The sequence below is a fragment of the Thalassophryne amazonica genome, chromosome 14 (assembly GCF_902500255.1).
Source record: "Thalassophryne amazonica chromosome 14, fThaAma1.1, whole genome shotgun sequence".
NCBI lineage: Eukaryota > Metazoa > Chordata > Actinopteri > Batrachoidiformes > Batrachoididae > Thalassophryne > Thalassophryne amazonica.
In genome coordinates, this window is record NC_047116.1 from 77,547,558 (window position 1) to 77,566,090 (window position 18,533).

Sequence of the window (18,533 nt, forward strand, 5' to 3'; positions counted from 1 at the left end):
TCTCTCATGCTTTTAATATATAGATGATTTACCACCACCTGCTGAATTGACTTGTGAGTCCAGAATGTACATATCAATGTCCATTGTTGAGTGTTGTTAGCTAATATATGTAGTCTCTCTCAAAATATTAGTCCTATAAATGTTCGTTTTTAATGCCATTCATCCTTGAGCCAAAATACATAAGCATACCAAATGGCAAATGTCAGTTTGCCCCAGTTTCTCTGTGATCAAAGCCACACACACACACACACACACACACACGCACACACACACACACACATTCAGAGGCCACTTGGTCTGTATCTTGAGCTCAACCAAACATGCATTGTCTACAGTACATTTTAAGTTGTTTAAAAAAAAACTGGTCAATCTATTTAGAAATGCACTGTGATGTGCTCTATCAGTGCACTGTGATGCAGATAGATTTAGTTTACTTTTTTAAGGTAAAGTCCAAACCGACCTGTGAAAACTGAATTCCTCCATTTATCCATGTGATCTCCACACAGCTCCATCTGAGCAAGAAAACCAGAATAAAAATATGGTATGTCTCGAGTTGGTATTGCTTTTCCATTAGTTGCTGTTAATTTTTGTTTTCAGTCCACTTTCATATTCCTATGATGTGTTAATGTGTTAAAGGCTGAAGACCACACTGTTTTCTGTTTCATGCTTTATTGTGCTATTCTCTTCAATTTTATATACTGTATTATTTTTATGTACATGTACTGCCAAATAAATCAAATAAAAAATGCACATCCTTGTGCACAGTGTTCTCCTGTCTTGCCTTCTCCCCCCACCATCTGACTATAACTTTTCAATCCCAAAAAAACTCTACTGCACTCGAGACCAGCCCTGCACCCGAATACTTGGTACATAAAATCCAGCCATTACTGTGGTACATCCTAGAAGGAAATAAGCAAGGACCAGGGACAGAATTTGGATATACAATGCTACCGCCATTTTATCTGTCCTCTTTCCCAGATGTTTAAAGATGACACATATGTGCATACCCACGTATGGTGAGAAAATTTCGATTTTGCAATGGCTGACCCTGATGTATATTTATTTGTATTTGTATTGTATTTGGACACTGCTACAGTTTGCATGTCCACAGTAGTATGTTCACTGTCTTCTTTTAATTTTCATGGGAAGGTCTTCTTCTTTGGTTAGCAGACTCCAGGTTCATCATAGGACAGTGTAGTGTTGTCCATCCGGGTACTGTTAAACTACTCCAAATGCCAACTGACTATTTCAACACCCTATGGATTGTTCAGATGGAATTTTGCCTTGTAGGTTACTAAAATCGTATGAATATTTGCCTGTACTGTAGGCTCACTCACTCATCACTCACTCATCTTCAACTGCTTATCTGGGATCAGGTTGCGGGGCAACAGCTCCAGCCGGGGACCTCAGACTTCCCTTTCCCATGCCACATTGACCACCTCTGACTGGGGGATCCCGAAGCGTTCCCAGGCCAGTGTGGAGATATAATCTCTCCACCCAGTCCTGGGTCTTCCTCGGGGGTCTCCTCCTATGGAGGCGCCCAGGAGGCATCCTTACCAGATGCCCAAACCACCTCAGCTGGCTCTTTCAACGCGAAGGAGCAGCGGCTTTACTCTGAGCTCCCCACGGATGACCGAGCTTCTCACCATATCTCTAAGAGAGACACCACCCACCCATCCTAAGGAAGCCCATTTTGGGTGCTTGCACCTGCGATCTAGTTCTTTTGGTCATGAGATTGAGACTTTGTTTTAATTAAACAATCAGATTCCCCTGGTCTGCACCAGTTCTAAGTCAGCTGCTAGGCGCCAGCCGAGCCTCAAGCCTCATGGCTATAGGTGAAAGTAGGAAAGAAGATTGATCAGTAGATCTTTTTGTCACAACAGTACAGTAGAATGAATGCAATACCACCCCTGCTGTGCCGATTCACCGGTCAATCTCACGCTCCATTGTCCCCTCACTCGTGAACAAGACCCTGAGGTACCTGAACTCCTTCACTTGGGTCAAGACCATATTCCCTACCCGGAATAGGCAATCCATTGGCTTCATGCTGAGAACCATGACCTCAGATTTAGAGGTGTTGATCCTCATCTCAGCCGCTTCGCACTCGGCTGCGGACTGATCCAGTGAGTGCTGGAGGTGACAGGCCGATGAAGCCAACAGGACCACATCATCTGCAAAAAGCAGCGATGAGACCCTTAGCCCACCAACCTGGAAACCCTCCTCCCCTGACTACGCCTCGATATCCTGTCCATGAATATCACTGTAGGCTTCTAGCCTTAATTAACAAAAATGTCATATTATCCATTTAAGCATGATAGTCACGCTCATCCATAGTACCATCATTTTCAGAGCACATGAAAAATTTGAAAAACTGATTATTTTTAATACAAACTATCACTTTTATAGCCAGTTTTCTTTAGACAGACCAGGGGATGGATACATGAACATTTCAAATTTACTGACTATATTGTGGACTTTTTACATCAGTGAATAAGATATTCAGTATGGTACCACATATATGTCTGGAGTAGACAGTTCTTAAAAACGTGAGAAGACTAGTGGGGATAGCCACCAAAACACTCATTACAACTATGAAGATGGAGTTGTAGGCATTTGTGGCTGTGACTGGAGAAACAGTTGGATCACCATTTACACAGCTTTATTGTGGTGTAGAACCAGTCGGTGCGTAGCGCTTATCATTCTATGGATACGGCACTTACTTAGGTGATGAATGGTTTTCTGCTGGCAATGGACTTCGGCACCACCACAGAGCTGCTGATAGTCTATCTTAGTGCTGCATGTGACACATTTGATCATTGTATACTGTTGGATAGGCTACAAAATAATTTTGGTATGACTCATCGAGTTCTCTGATAGATGATGTCATACTTAGAAAATTATCAATGTGTCTTGTATAATAACATTACTTCAAAACTCATTCAAGTTAATTATGGGTATGCCACAAAGTAGTGTGCTTGGGCTTTTGCTTTTTGGAATTGTTTTCCACTGTTGGTGTAGGGTCTTGCAGTGAGTGTGTGAAGTTCTTTAAAAATGACCAACAGTTTCAAAGATCATGTCTAACACCCTGTTTACACTGAGTCCATGACCGAGTTGCGATCAAAAATAGTCTCTTCTAGCCGTTACTCTCACTGACTCCCACTGTGGTTGCAGGCTGGTCTCAATGGGGTCTCCATGGTTGGAAAAAAGATCCCTCTTGGTCGCCATCATTCTCCATCAATCTCCATCAGCCTCCAACATGTGTGCGTGTACTGAACTGTTTAAAACACTTGCACAAGTTGTGCAACCAGTTTACAGATACATGGGTCTCATAATCAGTCTCGATAAACTCTCACGTCTCAACTCACTCTCAACTTGATCCTATGGGTCATAATAGACTCTCAATTGACTCTGCATGGGGTCGCATCAATGATTGCGGATTTGAACATAGTTTTCACTCACACAATTCAGTCATAATGTAAGGTTGGTGTAAACGCAAATAGCAGATCACAGCGGAGACCAGTCAAGAGAACTGACAAAATGTCATGATGTTGTAAGTGTAAATGGGGCAATCAGTGAAAGTACAACATCGCTGTCTGGTTCTTGAGTGTAGCGGATGAGTGCACTCTGCTATGCTGTAGGGTTTTGTTTTTGTTGGTTTGTTTGTTTTGGGGGTTTTTGAGCTGCAAAACACAGTCAGAGCCACACTGTGGCCGCTAGATGGAGACACTTAATCACAAATTGACTTGTTAACCTGCTGTTGTCACACAAACAGCAAAATAAATAAAATTCCTAAATATTTTCTGGTTTTGAAATTTCAGTTGTATTTATTTATTTTTATTAGTTTCTTTCAAGGTCTATAAACAGTGACATTAGGCTTAAAATATGCTTCTCAGAGTTTGTCTGCAGTACCACATTAAGATGGATAACAAAAAGTACATGTGGATCCAGTAGAGAGTGAGAGAAAAAAAATGGTTAACAGTACTAAATTTACAACAATGAACACCAAAACAAAATGCACACACACACTCACACGTACGCCATAGGGATGTGCCTTTGTATAAACCAGGGATGCTCAAATTGTTTCCTATGAAGAACCGAAGATGAATGTGGGTGGAGGGCCACAGGCCAAAAAAGAGTTTTAATGTTATATCAAAGTGATTACATTATATTTGGTATACAATTCACGCTTGAAATTGATTGAAAATTCCAATATAAAATACATAAAAATATAAAAAGTTTTGTCTGTAATGCCCTTGAAATATGAATGAATGAATGAGTTTATTCGGCACCCACACATACTTAACAAAAAATTTTGTTAAAAAAAAAAAAAACTTGAAAGGGTGTAGGCAGAAGCAAAAGCTTATAAACACCCACCCCGTCGTATACAGTAAGGAAAATAAGCATTTGAACACCCTGCGATTTTGCAAGTTCTCCCACTTAGAAATCATGGAGGGGCCAGAAATTTTCATCTTAGGTGCATGTCCACTGCGAGAGACATAATCTAAAAAAAATCCAGGAATCACAATGTATGATTTTTTAATAATTTATTTGTATGTTACTGCTGCAAATAAGTATTTGAACACCTGTGAAAATCAGTGTTAATATTTGGTACAGTAGCCTTTGTTTGCAATTACAGAGGTCAAACATTTCCTGTAGTTTTTCACCAGGTCCGCACACACTGCAGCAGGGATTTTGGTCCACTCCTCCATACAGATCTTCTTCAAATCTTTCTGGTTAGGAGTTTCAGCTCCCTCCAAAGATTTTCTATTGAGTTCAGGTCTGGAAACTAGCCAGGCCACTCCAGGACCTTGAAATGCTTCTTACGGAGCCCCTCCTTAGTTGCCCTGGCTGTGTGTTTGGGGTCAGTGTCATGCTGGAAGACCCAGCCATGACCCATTTGCAGCAGTAACATACAAATAAATTATTAATTAATTAATTAGTTTTTTTAGATTATGTCTCTCACACTGGACATGAACCTAAGATGAAAATTTCAGACCCCTCTATGATTTCTAAGTGGGAGAACTTGCAAACTCACAGGGTATACAGGTGCTCAAATACTTATTTGCAGCAGTAACATACAAATAAATTATTAAAAGATCATACTTTGTGATTTAATGATTTTGTTTTTAGATTATGTCTCTCACAGTAGACATGTACCAAAGATGAAAATTTCAGACCCCTCCATGATTTATAAGTGGGAGAACTTGCAAAATCCCAGGGTGTTCAAATACTTATTTTCCTCAGTGTGAGGAAAATAAGTGTTAGTTCGCCTCTAAAAAGTCCACCTCCACTTCACTTATTATTCCAAACCCCACACAATCAGTAAGACTCCAACTACTAACATGGCTAAGACCAAAAAAACAAACCAAAAGACAAAATTGTAGACCTCCACAAGACTGGAAAGGGCTACGGGGCAATTGCCAAGTAGCTTGGTGAAAAAAGATTAACTGTTGGACCAATTATTAGAAAATGGAAGAAGCTAAACATGACTGTCAATCTCCCTCGGACTGGAGCTCCATGCAAGATCCCACCTCATGGCGTATCAGTGATCCTAAGAAAGGTGAGGAATCAGCCCAGAAGTGCACAGGGGGGAGGTGGTCAATGGCACGGAAGGTTCCCCTGCTTAAATCAGCACATGTCATTAACATTAAGTTTGCCCATGACCATTTGGATGATCCAGAGGAGTCATGGGAGAAAGTTATGTGGTCAGATGAGACCAAAATAGAACTTTTTGGTCTTAATTCCCCTCACCGTGTTTGGAAGAAGAAGAATGATGACTGCCATCCCAAAAACACCATCCCTACTGTGAAGCATGGGGGTGGAAGCATCATGCCATGTATGCGAGATTCTGAGGAACAACCTCCTTCCCTCAGTTAAAACATTGAAGATGGGTCGTGGATGGGTCTTCCAACATGACAATGACCTGAAGCACACAGCCAGGTAAACCAAGGAGTGGCTCCGTAAGAAGCATTTGAAAGTTCTGGAGTGGCCTATCCAGTCTCCAGACCTAAAACCAATAGAAAATCTTTGGAGGGAGCTGAAACTCCATGTTTAGATTATGTCTCTCACAGTGGACATGCACCTAGATGAAAATGTCAGACCCCTCCATGATTTCTAAATTGGAGAACTTGCAAAATCACAGGGTGCTCAAATACTTATTTTCCTCACTGTATGTCCACACACTCAATCAATCACACGCCAACCTGTCCACCATGGCAAAGACCAAAGAGGTGTCTAAGAACACCAGGGACAAAACTGTAGACCTGCACAAGGCTAGGATGGACTACAGGACAATAGACAAGCAGCTTGATAAGATGACAAAAACTGTTATGATTATTTATTAGAAATTGGAAGAAACACAAGATGACTGTCAATCTCCCTCGGTCTGGGATTCCATGCAAGATCTCACTTTGTGGGGTAAGGATGATTCTGAGAAAGTCCAGAACAACACAGGAGGACCTGGTCAATGACCTGAAGAGAGCTGGAACCACAGTCACAAAGATTACATTAGTAACACACAATGCCATCATGGTTTAAAATCCTGCAGGGCAGCAAGGTCCCCCTGCTCAAGCCAGCACATGCCCAGGCTAGTTTGAAGTTCACCAGTGACCATCTGGATGATCCAGAGGAGGCATGGGAGAAGGTCATGTGGTCAGATGAGACCAAAATAGAGCTTTTTGGAATCAACTCCATTCTCCGTGTTTGGAGGTTGAAAACAACCCCAAGAACACCGTCGCAACCGTGAAGCATGGGGGTGGAAACATCATACTATGGGGGTGCTTTTCTGCAAAGGGGACAGGACGAATGCACCATATTGAAGGGAGGATGGATGGGGTTGTGTATTGCAAGATTTTGGCAAACAACCTCCTTCCCTCAGTCAGAACATTGATCTGATCACCTCTGCAAATCATTTATGGAAATTATGGATGTATTAGGATTCCAGTAATACAGTACATTCAGGAGTCAACGCACATTAGTGGAAATACCCTGGATTTGGTTCTCGCACATGGTGTTGCTGTCACAAATATTGACATAATGCCTCTTGCATCAGAGGTTTCTGATCACTCCCTTATTAGGTTTACAGTTTCACTGCCGTGTTTAGTGGAACAACAACCTTATTTATCACTGCGGTGATGCAACTCCTCCTCAACTATGACTGAAGTCGAAGCTAGACTGCCTGATATCTTAGTAGATATACTAATACTATACTATACTACGTATATACTCAGCGCTCAAAACTACACTTGACATGATTGCACCACCTATATTAAAAACACAGTCACCTTGGTTCAATGATTACGTACGTCACCTCAAGCATAAGGCTGGAGGTCTAGAATGAAAATGACGTAGTTCAAAATTAGAACTATTCCACCTTGCGTGGCATGATGCTATCTTAGATGATGGCACTACTGGCTACAGAAGCAGACCTATTACTCTGAATTTATCATTAAAAACAAGCATAACTCAAAGTTCTTGTTTGAATGGTGGCAACACTTATTCATAGACAACCTCCTATAAGTTGCTCTCCTTTTACAGCACAAGATTTCTTGATTTACTTTGAGAAGAAAATAGAAGACATTAAGTTAAACATATCCCAGCATGCCTTCACCCAGCCACTACACCCTACTATTGAGGTGGGTACCATCACTGAGGTTTTACCTAGATTTACAGAATTTAGATAGTATCTCACTAGGTGTGCTGATGAAACTCGTAACGTCTACAAAAAGCACAACCTGCTTATTTGATCCCATACCAACAAAACTATTTAAGTTAAAACTTTTGGGCCGACTGTGCTGCAAATTATTAATCTCTCATTAACCTCTGGATCTGCTCCTAAATGTTCCAAATCTGCAGTGATTAAACCATTACTTAAGAAACCTAATCTTGACCCTAGTGTAAACTATAGGCCGATATCAAATGGAATGGAAAAACTGGCTTCACAGCAGCTTGTGGACCACCTTTCTGGGAATAATCTTTTTGTGCCACTGCAGTCTGCTTTTAGAAAATATCATTCCACAGAGACAGCACTCACTAAACTAGTGAATGTTCTTCTGCTTGCAATGGATTCGGACACCACTGCAGTTCTGGTGCTGTTAGAGCTTAGCGCTAAGTTTGATATCATGGATAACCATATTCTACTCGATAGGCTGGAGAATCATTTTAGGATTACTGGGAGTGCCCTTGCATGGTTGACATCATACCTGAGCAGTCATTCTCATTGTGTTTTGTACAATAACACTACCTCTAACCTTAGTGACATGAAATTTGGGGTTCCACAGGGGTCTGTCTTAGGCCCCCTACTTTTCTCCATATATATATATAGCACCCCTTGGGCACATATTGCGGCATTTTGGGATTACCATTCATTGCTATGCTGATGATACTCATTCATACATGCCGATAACTGCTGGTAATCTCATCCACATAAAATCCTTAGATGATTGCCTTGCATCAGTGAAAAGCTGGATCTCTAGCAATTTCCTACTTTTAAACTCTGATATGACTGAAATGATGGTTCTTGGTCCAGTGAAACATGGGCATAAATCTGACCAGCTAACGCTTAGCCTAGGCTCATGTGTCATACATCACACTGACAAAGTGAGGAACCTTAGTGTAATTTTTTTATCCTACATTGCCCTTAATTTGACCGCCACAATAGAGACATTGGACCTCATGTATCAACGTTGCGTACGCCGATATTTGAGCGTATATGGGGTGTACGCCAAAATGGCTGCGCTACTTGGCATTTATCAATGTGGTCGTTGGCGTACGCTGCGCTGAAAATATACACCAGGTCGAGAGGTGGTGTAAATTATACGTCAAAATGAACCAGCCCTAGAATTCACATAAAAATGAAAATGATCAACATGATAAACAGTGCCATCATACAAATCAATGCATATGTTAAATAAATAACACTTTCTTGATTATACTACATAATAATCAATACAAATCCCTTTTACAGGATTGTTGGTCTCGAGCACGATCCGTGGCCACAGCACTGACCGCAAAGAAAGCGCTGCTCGCCTTTTTCTCCAGAGCCTGGAGCCAGAGCAGCGCTGACCTTAACTTTATGTGGTGTGACCGTTTTACACAATGAAATTGATAATTACAACTGTAGTGTTGTCATTCCCTTCGCCCGTGCTGCAATCAGGTTTTGTCTTCTCCATTCATTTAACATAAAATAAACAAATACATTTTAAAAATAAAGAAATCTGAAAAATTAGGCGTGTCTTATTAATTGAGTGAGCAAATATCCACATGTCAAGAATTATTGACATGTGAAAAGAGAATACAGTGGTCCCTCGCTATAACTCGGTTCACCTTTCGCGGCCTCGCAGTTTCGCGGATTTCTTTTAGTCCAATTTTGCATGCTTTTTTTTACAGTGCATTGTAGTCTGCGTGTCTGTTTATAAGAGCACCAGTAACTACTCATAACTGTGTTGTTCACTCGGAAAAACACACCTGCAGCGAGGTTTGACTCAGTGGAAAAAGGCGCGGCGCCAGGACACAGAGGCGCAATCAGAGGAACTGTGAAATACTGGTCAGTCACTATTAATAATTTCTTATGTGTCCAACCTCGTAGGTTGATCGTTAAAATTGAATTTGTTAGTTCTAAAAGCCATCATAATTATTTATAGGAAAACGTTCTATTTTTATCTCTCAAACAAATGTTTGGGCCTGAAAACAGGTTGGTCTTATTTTTCTACTAAGGTTTGAACTTTGAGAGTGTTTACACATGAGAGAAAAGTGAGAAAATGTTCATGCTTGATTGAGAAAAGTGTATAAAGTGGTTTTACAGGGGTTTTACAGCCTTAAAACATCTATAATAATTATAAAAAATAACGCTGACTACGTCACGGATTTTGCGTATTACGGGCTATTTTTAGAACGTAACTCCCGCGATAAACGAGGGACCACTGTAACACTTTTTTGATTATACTACAAAACAATTGATACGACGGCCGCTTTTGACGCTCTATTGGCACGCATCGTGATTGGTGGAGTTCTTTTACTTTGCCGTCTTTCTGGCTTCCTTGTCATAAAATGAGGGTGTGTCTGAAGCGGAGTCTGAATATTTATGGGCGTGTTCATTATAATTACGATTGTTTTCACCCGCCGCATTTATCAAGGTCACGTTGGGTGTACGCTGGAAATGGGCAGGTGCGCACTGCTTGATACATGCCACGGCAACTTTGGTGTACTTCAAATTTACACCGTAAATTTACACCACAAGTGCGCAACTTTGATACATGAGGCCCATTATGAGGACTGATTTCTTCCACCTGCGAAATATAGTGAAGATTCGTCCCATCCTGTATATGGCTGATGCCGAGACCCTGATTCATGCATTTGTTTCTTCTAGATTGGTCTACTGCAATGTTCTACTTTCTGGTTTACCACAGCCCAGCATTATGGGTCTCCAATTGGTTCAAAATGCTGCTGCCAAACTTTTGACAGGAAGCAGAATGTTTGACCACATTACAGCCATTTTGGCATCTCTTCACTGGCTTCCTGTCCCTGTGAGATCAGATTTAAGGTTCTGTTACTAACCTATAAAATTATTCACAGACTAGCCCCCCCCCCACTAGGCTGACCTACTTAAACCCTACATACCGGCCCAGGCTCTGCATTCTCAGGGTACAAGAATACTTTGTGTCCCTAGGGTGAATAAAAAGTCTGTGGGTCACAGAGCTTTCTCTTATCGTGCACCTGCTTTGTGGAATGATCTTCCTGCATCAATAAAACAGTCAGATTCTGTAGAGACCTTCAAGTCCAGACTTAAGATGCACTTATTTTCCCTTTTGTATGCTAGCATACTGGCATAGTATGTTGCTATGCTTTGTACCCTTTTAAATTAATTTATTAGTAAAAAGAGAGGGCCATGGCCTCAACTTTATCTTAAGTCTGGGTCTTTTAGTGAAGCTTAGGGCTACTGGCAGCCGATCACCTTAGTGTTTCTTGTTTTTCCTTTGCTTAATGCTGACAAATTATACTGTATTTGTTGTTTTTCTGATGCGTGCTTCTGTTTTTTTCTCTCTGTTTGAGGTGTGGCTCCATACAGAGACCCCTCTGTATGGTTTTTCTGCAAGGCTCCCATCCTGTGCACCGGCACGGACGACCAAAATTTTCTGTACATTTGTTTTTGTCAATTGTGCCTCCTGCAGCTCGAGGATGAAGGCATAAGTCAATTACTAATGCTAGATGACCTAATTAGCCAAGTGGTCCAAACAAGTAACCTCCTTGTAAGATCAGCAAACAAAGTTGCAACATCAAACATGCACAGACCATCTAATATGTTGCCAGATCCACCCCCGCTTACCGATCCAGTCAAGCTGGATCAAATGTAAACACAGGAATGGAGTCAGTAGAGGAGTTGAGGAGAGCATATGAGGTACTGGGTGGGAGAATAAAACTCTATGAAACCATAGTGCCACAATCACCGGTCACCCCAGCCATCAAAGTAACTCACAACCACATCCAAGGGCATAAGCCAGTCCAGAGAGACCAGACACCCTCAAAGACCTTTCCTACCTGTCTTGCAGAGAATTTAAAGTGTTCGGAGGACAAATTGGAGACAATAACTCCAAAATCAGTTACAACTGTTTCAACAAGCAGATTGATAAATGAATGAAAGAAGGATTCACTTAGAGTACTGACGGGGACTAGAAGGAGAGAGCATATCTCACCCATATTGGCCTCTCTTCATTGGCTTCCTGTTAATTCTAGAATAGAATTTAAAATTCTTCTTCTTACTTATAAGGTTTTGAATAATCAGGTCCCATCTTATCTTAGGGACCTCGTAGTACCATATCACCCCAATAGAGCGCTTCGCTCTCAGACTGCAGGCTTACTTGTAGTTCCTAGGGTTTGTAAGAGTAGAATGGGAGGCAGAGCCTTCAGCTTTCAGGCTCCTCTCCTGTGGAACCAGCTCCCAATTCAGATCAGGGAGACAGACACCCTCTCTACTTTTAAGATTAGGCTTAAAACTTTCCTTTTTGCTAAAGCTTATAGTTAGGGCTGGATCAGGTGACCCTGAACCATCCCTTTAGTTATGCTGCTATAGACGTAGACTGCTGGGGGGTTCCCATGATGCACTGTTTCTTTCTCTTTTTGCTCTGTATGCACCACTCTGCATTTAATCATTAGTGATCAATCTCTGCTCCCCTCCACAGCATGTCTTTTTCCTGGTTCTCTCCCTCAGCCCCAACCAGTCCCAGCAGAAGACTGCCCCTCCCTGAGCCTGGTTCTGCTGGAAGTTTCTTCCTGTTAAAAGGGAGTTTTTCCTTCCCACTGTAGCCAAGTGCTTGCTCACAGGGGGTCGTTTTGACCGTTGGGGTTTTACATAATTATTGTATGGCCTTGCCTTACAATATAAAGCGCCTTGGGGCAACTGTTTGTTGTGATTTGGCGCTATATAAAAAAATTGATTGATTGATTGATTGATTGATTCACAGAAGCAGAAATCAGAGGTGTGCTATGAAATGTTAAGCCTGGCACCTTCAGGGACATGGTCATGCTCAAAGATGGACTGCCTCTCCCTGAACATCGGGGTTTCCTCAGATCCCACCTTGGAGAAAAAGCAACAACTAAGATGTCCCAGGACCTGATGTGTACAAGACAAACCGAACAAGCGTCACCTCAACAGTTTTTTGTATAGCATGATTTGACTCAAAGAAAAACTTATCTTTCAGTCAAAACAGCCCAACTGAGACATTTCCTGTGACCCAAGAACCATTCAGCAAGTCTTGCAACACACTGTCTATCAAGGGCTGGGAGTTAAACATGCAGAAATGCGACAAAGATTAAGACCTTTGCCTCAAACACTAATGTCACTGATGAAGAGATTCTTAGTGAGGTCACAAAGATAATGAGTGATGAGAACGAACACCAGCCACTGCTAAGCCAAGCCACTCGCCAACAACTAACGCAAGCTCAGAGCGTTGTGATTGAAACAAAAGACAAGACAGCCAAAGAAGAGCAGACTACACAAACAATCAACTTGCAGCACAAGTGGAGACTTTAACCAACATGGTCGCCACTCTTATGGAACGTAAAGCCGCAAACCCCTATGACCCCTCCCCTGAACATTCTCAACACTCAGCTAACCAACCCACTACAACCCAAAAGAAAACTTTTCTTTGTCTGAAGTGCACAGAGCAGAACTTACATGGTTGTGGCCATTGTTTTGTATGTGACGAGTCAGGACACAGAGCAGTTGGATGCCTACAGCTGCCCAAAATTCAGGGACACAGGAATCGGCCTCTGTCAAGGGACAGCCAGAGATCAGTATAAAATCACAGTCCTGCCTGATCAAGCCTGCCTCTGCAAAAGCTGTGACTCGCCACAACAGTAAGCAGACAAAGAAGCAATCCAAACACAGCCAAAGAAAACACTTTGCATTCCGCTGCCGCACGTCCACAGAATACAAAGTACCCCTAGTCGGTGAGAAAAGTCTAATGAAATATATGATTGGTGGGTATCCCGTTATTGTGTTGTTGGATTCTGGTTCACAAGAGACCATAGTTAACAGAGAGTGGATCAAAAGACCCTTGTCATACTACTAAGTAAGATCACTCCAAGAACTGCAAAGTGATGAACTTTAGGTCTATGCAGTTAATGGCCAAGCAGTTCCTTATGACGGATGGGTTGAGCTCACAGTCACCCCAGCTGGTCACAAAGACCCCAACCTCACTGTACAAGCCCCATTCCTAGTCAGCAAGCTGTTACTCCCCCAGGTATGAGGCAATGTGCTTGGAGTCATTATGCAGAGAAGGAAGCTAATGATTGACTTTATAGTCTCCTGTGCAGAGCACTTGGAATGGATGAAGACCAAGTGGTGGCTGTAGTTAACTCTATTCAAGCACCACAAAGGACAGACTGTGACCCAGTCAAAGACAATGTAACAATTCCAGCTGGCAAAGCAGTTCATGCATGATGCAGTGTGCCCCAGAACTTAGATGCATCCGACCCCCTTGTACTTTGTGAACCAGAAGAAGAGAGCATTGCTTTAAGACACTTGAGTGTAGATGCTGGACTCCTAGAGATTAACAACTCCCAGAAACCCTTTGTAAAAATCCCCATCTCTAAACATTCAAAACAGGAGATAATATTACAGAAAAGGACAACCCTTGGTACTATCCAACATGTCACCAAAGTCATTGAAACTGGCACACCAGTGCTATCTGCAACCCAACCCATTCAAGCAACAGTGTCCACAGTGGAGGAGGGTAAATTTGCTCCATCTACTGGATCCAGCCACCCTGATGAGCCTGGGTTGCCTCCAGTCAATCTTAGTCACCTGAGCCCAGACCAGCAAAAGGTGGTGGAAAACGTGTTGATGGATGAGAGTGGAGCATTATCCCATGAAAGTACTGATATAGCTTGTATTCCTTCCCTACAAATGGAAATCAGACTCAAATATGACACACCAGTTCAAACACTGGGGGATGTCAGACAACTGATAGGATTCCTGAGCTATTACAGGACATATGTACAGGATTTCTCACGCATTAACAAACAGCTACGATTTGCTCCAAGTACAGCCTAACACGCCACCACCAAAACCAACCAGGGGCCAAGCCAAGTGCCCTCAGCATCCTCTCGAGCTTCAGTACAATGGGACAACGAACACCAAGAGATCATCAAACGCTTGACTGACATGCTGACCCAGCCATCAGTGTTAGCGTACCCTGACTTCACCCAGTCTTTCATACTTCACACGGATGCATCCCAGAAAGGCCTAGGTGCTGTCCTATACCAAAATCAGGACAACAATATGAGAGTGATTGAGTATGGGTCACGCATGTTAACACCAGCCAAACAAAACTATCACCTGCACAGTGAAAAAGTAGAGTTTTTGGCTCTCAATTGGACATTTTGTGACAAATTCAGAGATTACATCTTCTATCTTTACAGACAATAATCCCTTGACCTACGTCCTCAGCATGGTTAAGCTCAATGCAGCTGGATATCTCTGGGTGGGACAACTGGCAGATTTCCACTTTGAAATAAAATACCTTTCAGGAAAGGTCAACATTGACGCTGATGTGTTGTCTCATTGTCCATTCGACATTGAAGCCCTCATGGAAGAGTGTTCTGTGGAACTGTCAGAGGAAGCTATAGGTGCAGTATGGGAATGGTGCAGGAGAGCCAGACAAGATGATGTTGCATGGATTGCACCTCACCAGCCCCACCCATCAAGGAACCTCTGCAGTCCATCAGCCATGACAAACTAGTCCAAGAACAAAGAGCAGACCCATCTATTGGAAAAGTCCTGGAAATGAAAGAGAAAGGTCTCACGTTAGCAGGAGACACCAAAACCAAATGTGACACCAACACAAAAAGACTGTGGAGAGAGTGGAGTCAGCTGCACATAGAGAACAGCCTTCTCTATAGGAATACCACAGAACAACTGGTGTTGCCTGCTGCTAAGGGTTGAGCTGGATGCTCGTTTCAGATGAGTATCCAGTACGGATAAAGCATTTTTTATGAGCATGAGCATGATACAAGTAAAACTCATCAATATCTGTGCTCATGCTGAAGGAAAATCCTGATTGGGTAACTGAGTGTCTTCACGCTTTATGAATGGCCACTCACACACAGTGCCTGCTCCTCCCTACACAGACACATCTCTGCTCCCAGACCTCACTCTCACACACACAGACAGGAACTGATTTCTGTCTTTGTGCTTGGCTTGACTCCACCTCACGTTGCTCTCTCAGTACTCCTTAGGTTTTCTTCAATTGGCCTCTGTTTTGGTTTGTATGGTATTTAAAGTTACTTGGTGAACTTGATACATAATGTACGCAGTGCATTTGACAAGACAGAGCTGAAAACGACTCATGTTGTGTTGGTCACCACCTCCACTCCGGTCGGGGGTTTTTTTAACCATTTATTTGCTCTTATTTTGGCTGGTGATATAAAGTCAGTTGGAAAACTTTGCTCGTACTGAACGCGGTGCTTTTGAGAAGAATACAGTGAACAAGGCTGACATATTATTTCCCTGTTCCCTCTCTACTTTTAAGATTAGGCTTAAAACTTTCCTTTTTGCTAAAGCTTATAGTTAGGGCTGGATCAGGTGACCCTGAACCATCCCTTTAGTTATGCTGCTATAGACGTAGACTGCTGGGGGGTTCCCATGATGCACTGTTTCTTTCTCTTTTTGCTCTGTATGCACCACTCTGCATTTAATCATTAGTGATCGATCTCTGCTCCCCTCCACAGCATGTCTTTTTACTGGTTCTCTCCCTCAGCCCCAACCAGTCCCAGCAGAAGACTGCCCCTCCCTGAGCCTGGTTCTGCTGGAGGTTTCTTCCTGTTAAAAGGGAGTTTTTCCTTCCCACTGTAGCCAAGTGCTTGCTCACAGGGGGTCGTTTTGACCGTTGGGGTTTTACATAATTATTGTATGGCCTTGCCTTACAATATAAAGCGCCTTGGGGCAACTGTTTGTTGTGATTTGGCGCTATATAAAAAAATTGATTGATTGATTGATTCACACACACATGCACACAGACACACCAACATTGTTTAACTTTGTGTGGGGGAAAAATGCCAAGAATGTTAGGTAGTAAAAATGAATGAATAATTTAAAAAGACACAGTTTGATCATAAATTAAAAAAAAAAACACAATAATAATAATAAAAAAGAAAGTTGTTTTGAGTATGACAACTCTTGTTCATGCATACTTAGTAGTTCATAATTTCCTACTATATTGAATGTCAATTCTGAGGCTGTTCTGTTACTCATTCATACACTTAAGAATATTCATGTTCTGAGTTTACAAAAAACTTGTTCTGTAAAATAGTTCCTTTACTATTGTGATCAAAACCATTGACTTAAATCTCAAATTTGAGGCTGTTCTGTAAATAGTTTCAAATAAACAATAAATATAGCAACTTCTGATCAGTCAATATCAATTTCAGGCTTAAAATAATGTACCTATTTAAGCCACACCCATTTCTGGTTAAGCACACCCACTTCAGGTTTAGGGCCTTCCCACTCCGAGTACAGATACAGATACAGACCATTTAGATGACTGAACAGATACTGATAGAGATAGTGGTGTACTCACTAATCCCTATTGCTATTTTCAAAAAAATTGCTTTCATATATCTTCATAATAACATGGGTCATGTTGGTGTTGAGAAAGTTCTCAGCCTAGCTTGAGAGCGATTCTATTGACCTTTCATGAAAAGAGAGAAAGAGGAGTACGTCACAAGGAAGTGCCCGTGCCTAAACCAGAAAAAGCCATCAACACAAGAGAGAGCACCAATGGGCAGCATAACCTCCAACTCGCCACTCGAAACTGTTTGCATTGACTTCCTGCATCTAGAGTCCTGCAAAGGTGGTTTTGAGTACATCCTGCTGGTGGTTGACCATTTCACCAGGTTTGCGCAAGCCTATGCCACCAAGAATAAGGTCACAAAGAAGGCAGCGGATCATCTATTCAGTGATTTCATACCAAGATTTGGATACCCCTCTAAGCTCAACCACGACTAGGGTCATGAGTTTGAGAACAAACTATTTAGGTCCCTCAGAGAACTCGCAGGTGTAGGTCACTTGAGGACTTCTCCCTATCACCCCCAATGCAACCTTGCTGAAAGACTGATCTGTACTTTGTTACAAATGCTTTGTACATTGGGAGAGAATGAAAAACAAAACTCGAAGGAACACCTACCCCATGTCATCCATGCTTACAATTGTACTAAGCATGAGGCCACTGGTTTCTCTCCATACTACTTGTTATATGGCAATCATCCTTGCCTCCAAATGGACTTCCTCTTTGGTCTCATGTCAGAAGAGGATGCAGAGACAGCACAAGGATATGCCCAGAAGTGGAAGGGGAAAATGACAGAGGCATATTGCATTCCCACTGCAAACACCCAGCAGTCAAGTTACCAACGGCAAAGCAAACTATGACAAAAGATGCAAAGGACTAATGCTTCAGACTGGCAACAGAGTAATCATATGGAGCCTAAGCGAAAGAGGTGGTCCCGGCAAACTGAGACCTTACTGGGAACCAATGATCGATATGGTGAGAGAACAGATCAGAGAAAACCCTGTCTACAAAGTGAGTCCAGAGACAGGAGGTCGTCCTATCCCCACTCTGCATAGTAACTTACTACTACAAGTGAATGACTTGCCAGTAGACATTGTCCAAAGTCCAGCCGCCAATCCACAAAAGAGAAACAAAAAGACCACAATTAAACCAGCAGAATTAGAAAAGTCACAAGGTCCTGAAACCTGTGCAAAAGAGTTCACGTCAAGCTGAACTGGTGCACAGTGAGTCATAAAGCAGACTTGAACCATGCGAAGCAAGACTGGGAATCGTTCATGTGTCTGAATACAGAAGGCACGAAGTTACAGCAGCAAAAGCAACCGACAGCCAAAACGAACAAGACAAAGATCTACCTCAATCAAAGAATGGCTGACGAGTACTTCAGCTTCACCAGGGAGAGCACCTTTGAGAACCCAGTCCTGGACCAGCAAATGATTCCGAGTTGGGTTCTAGCTCTGAGCCTGAGTGGGA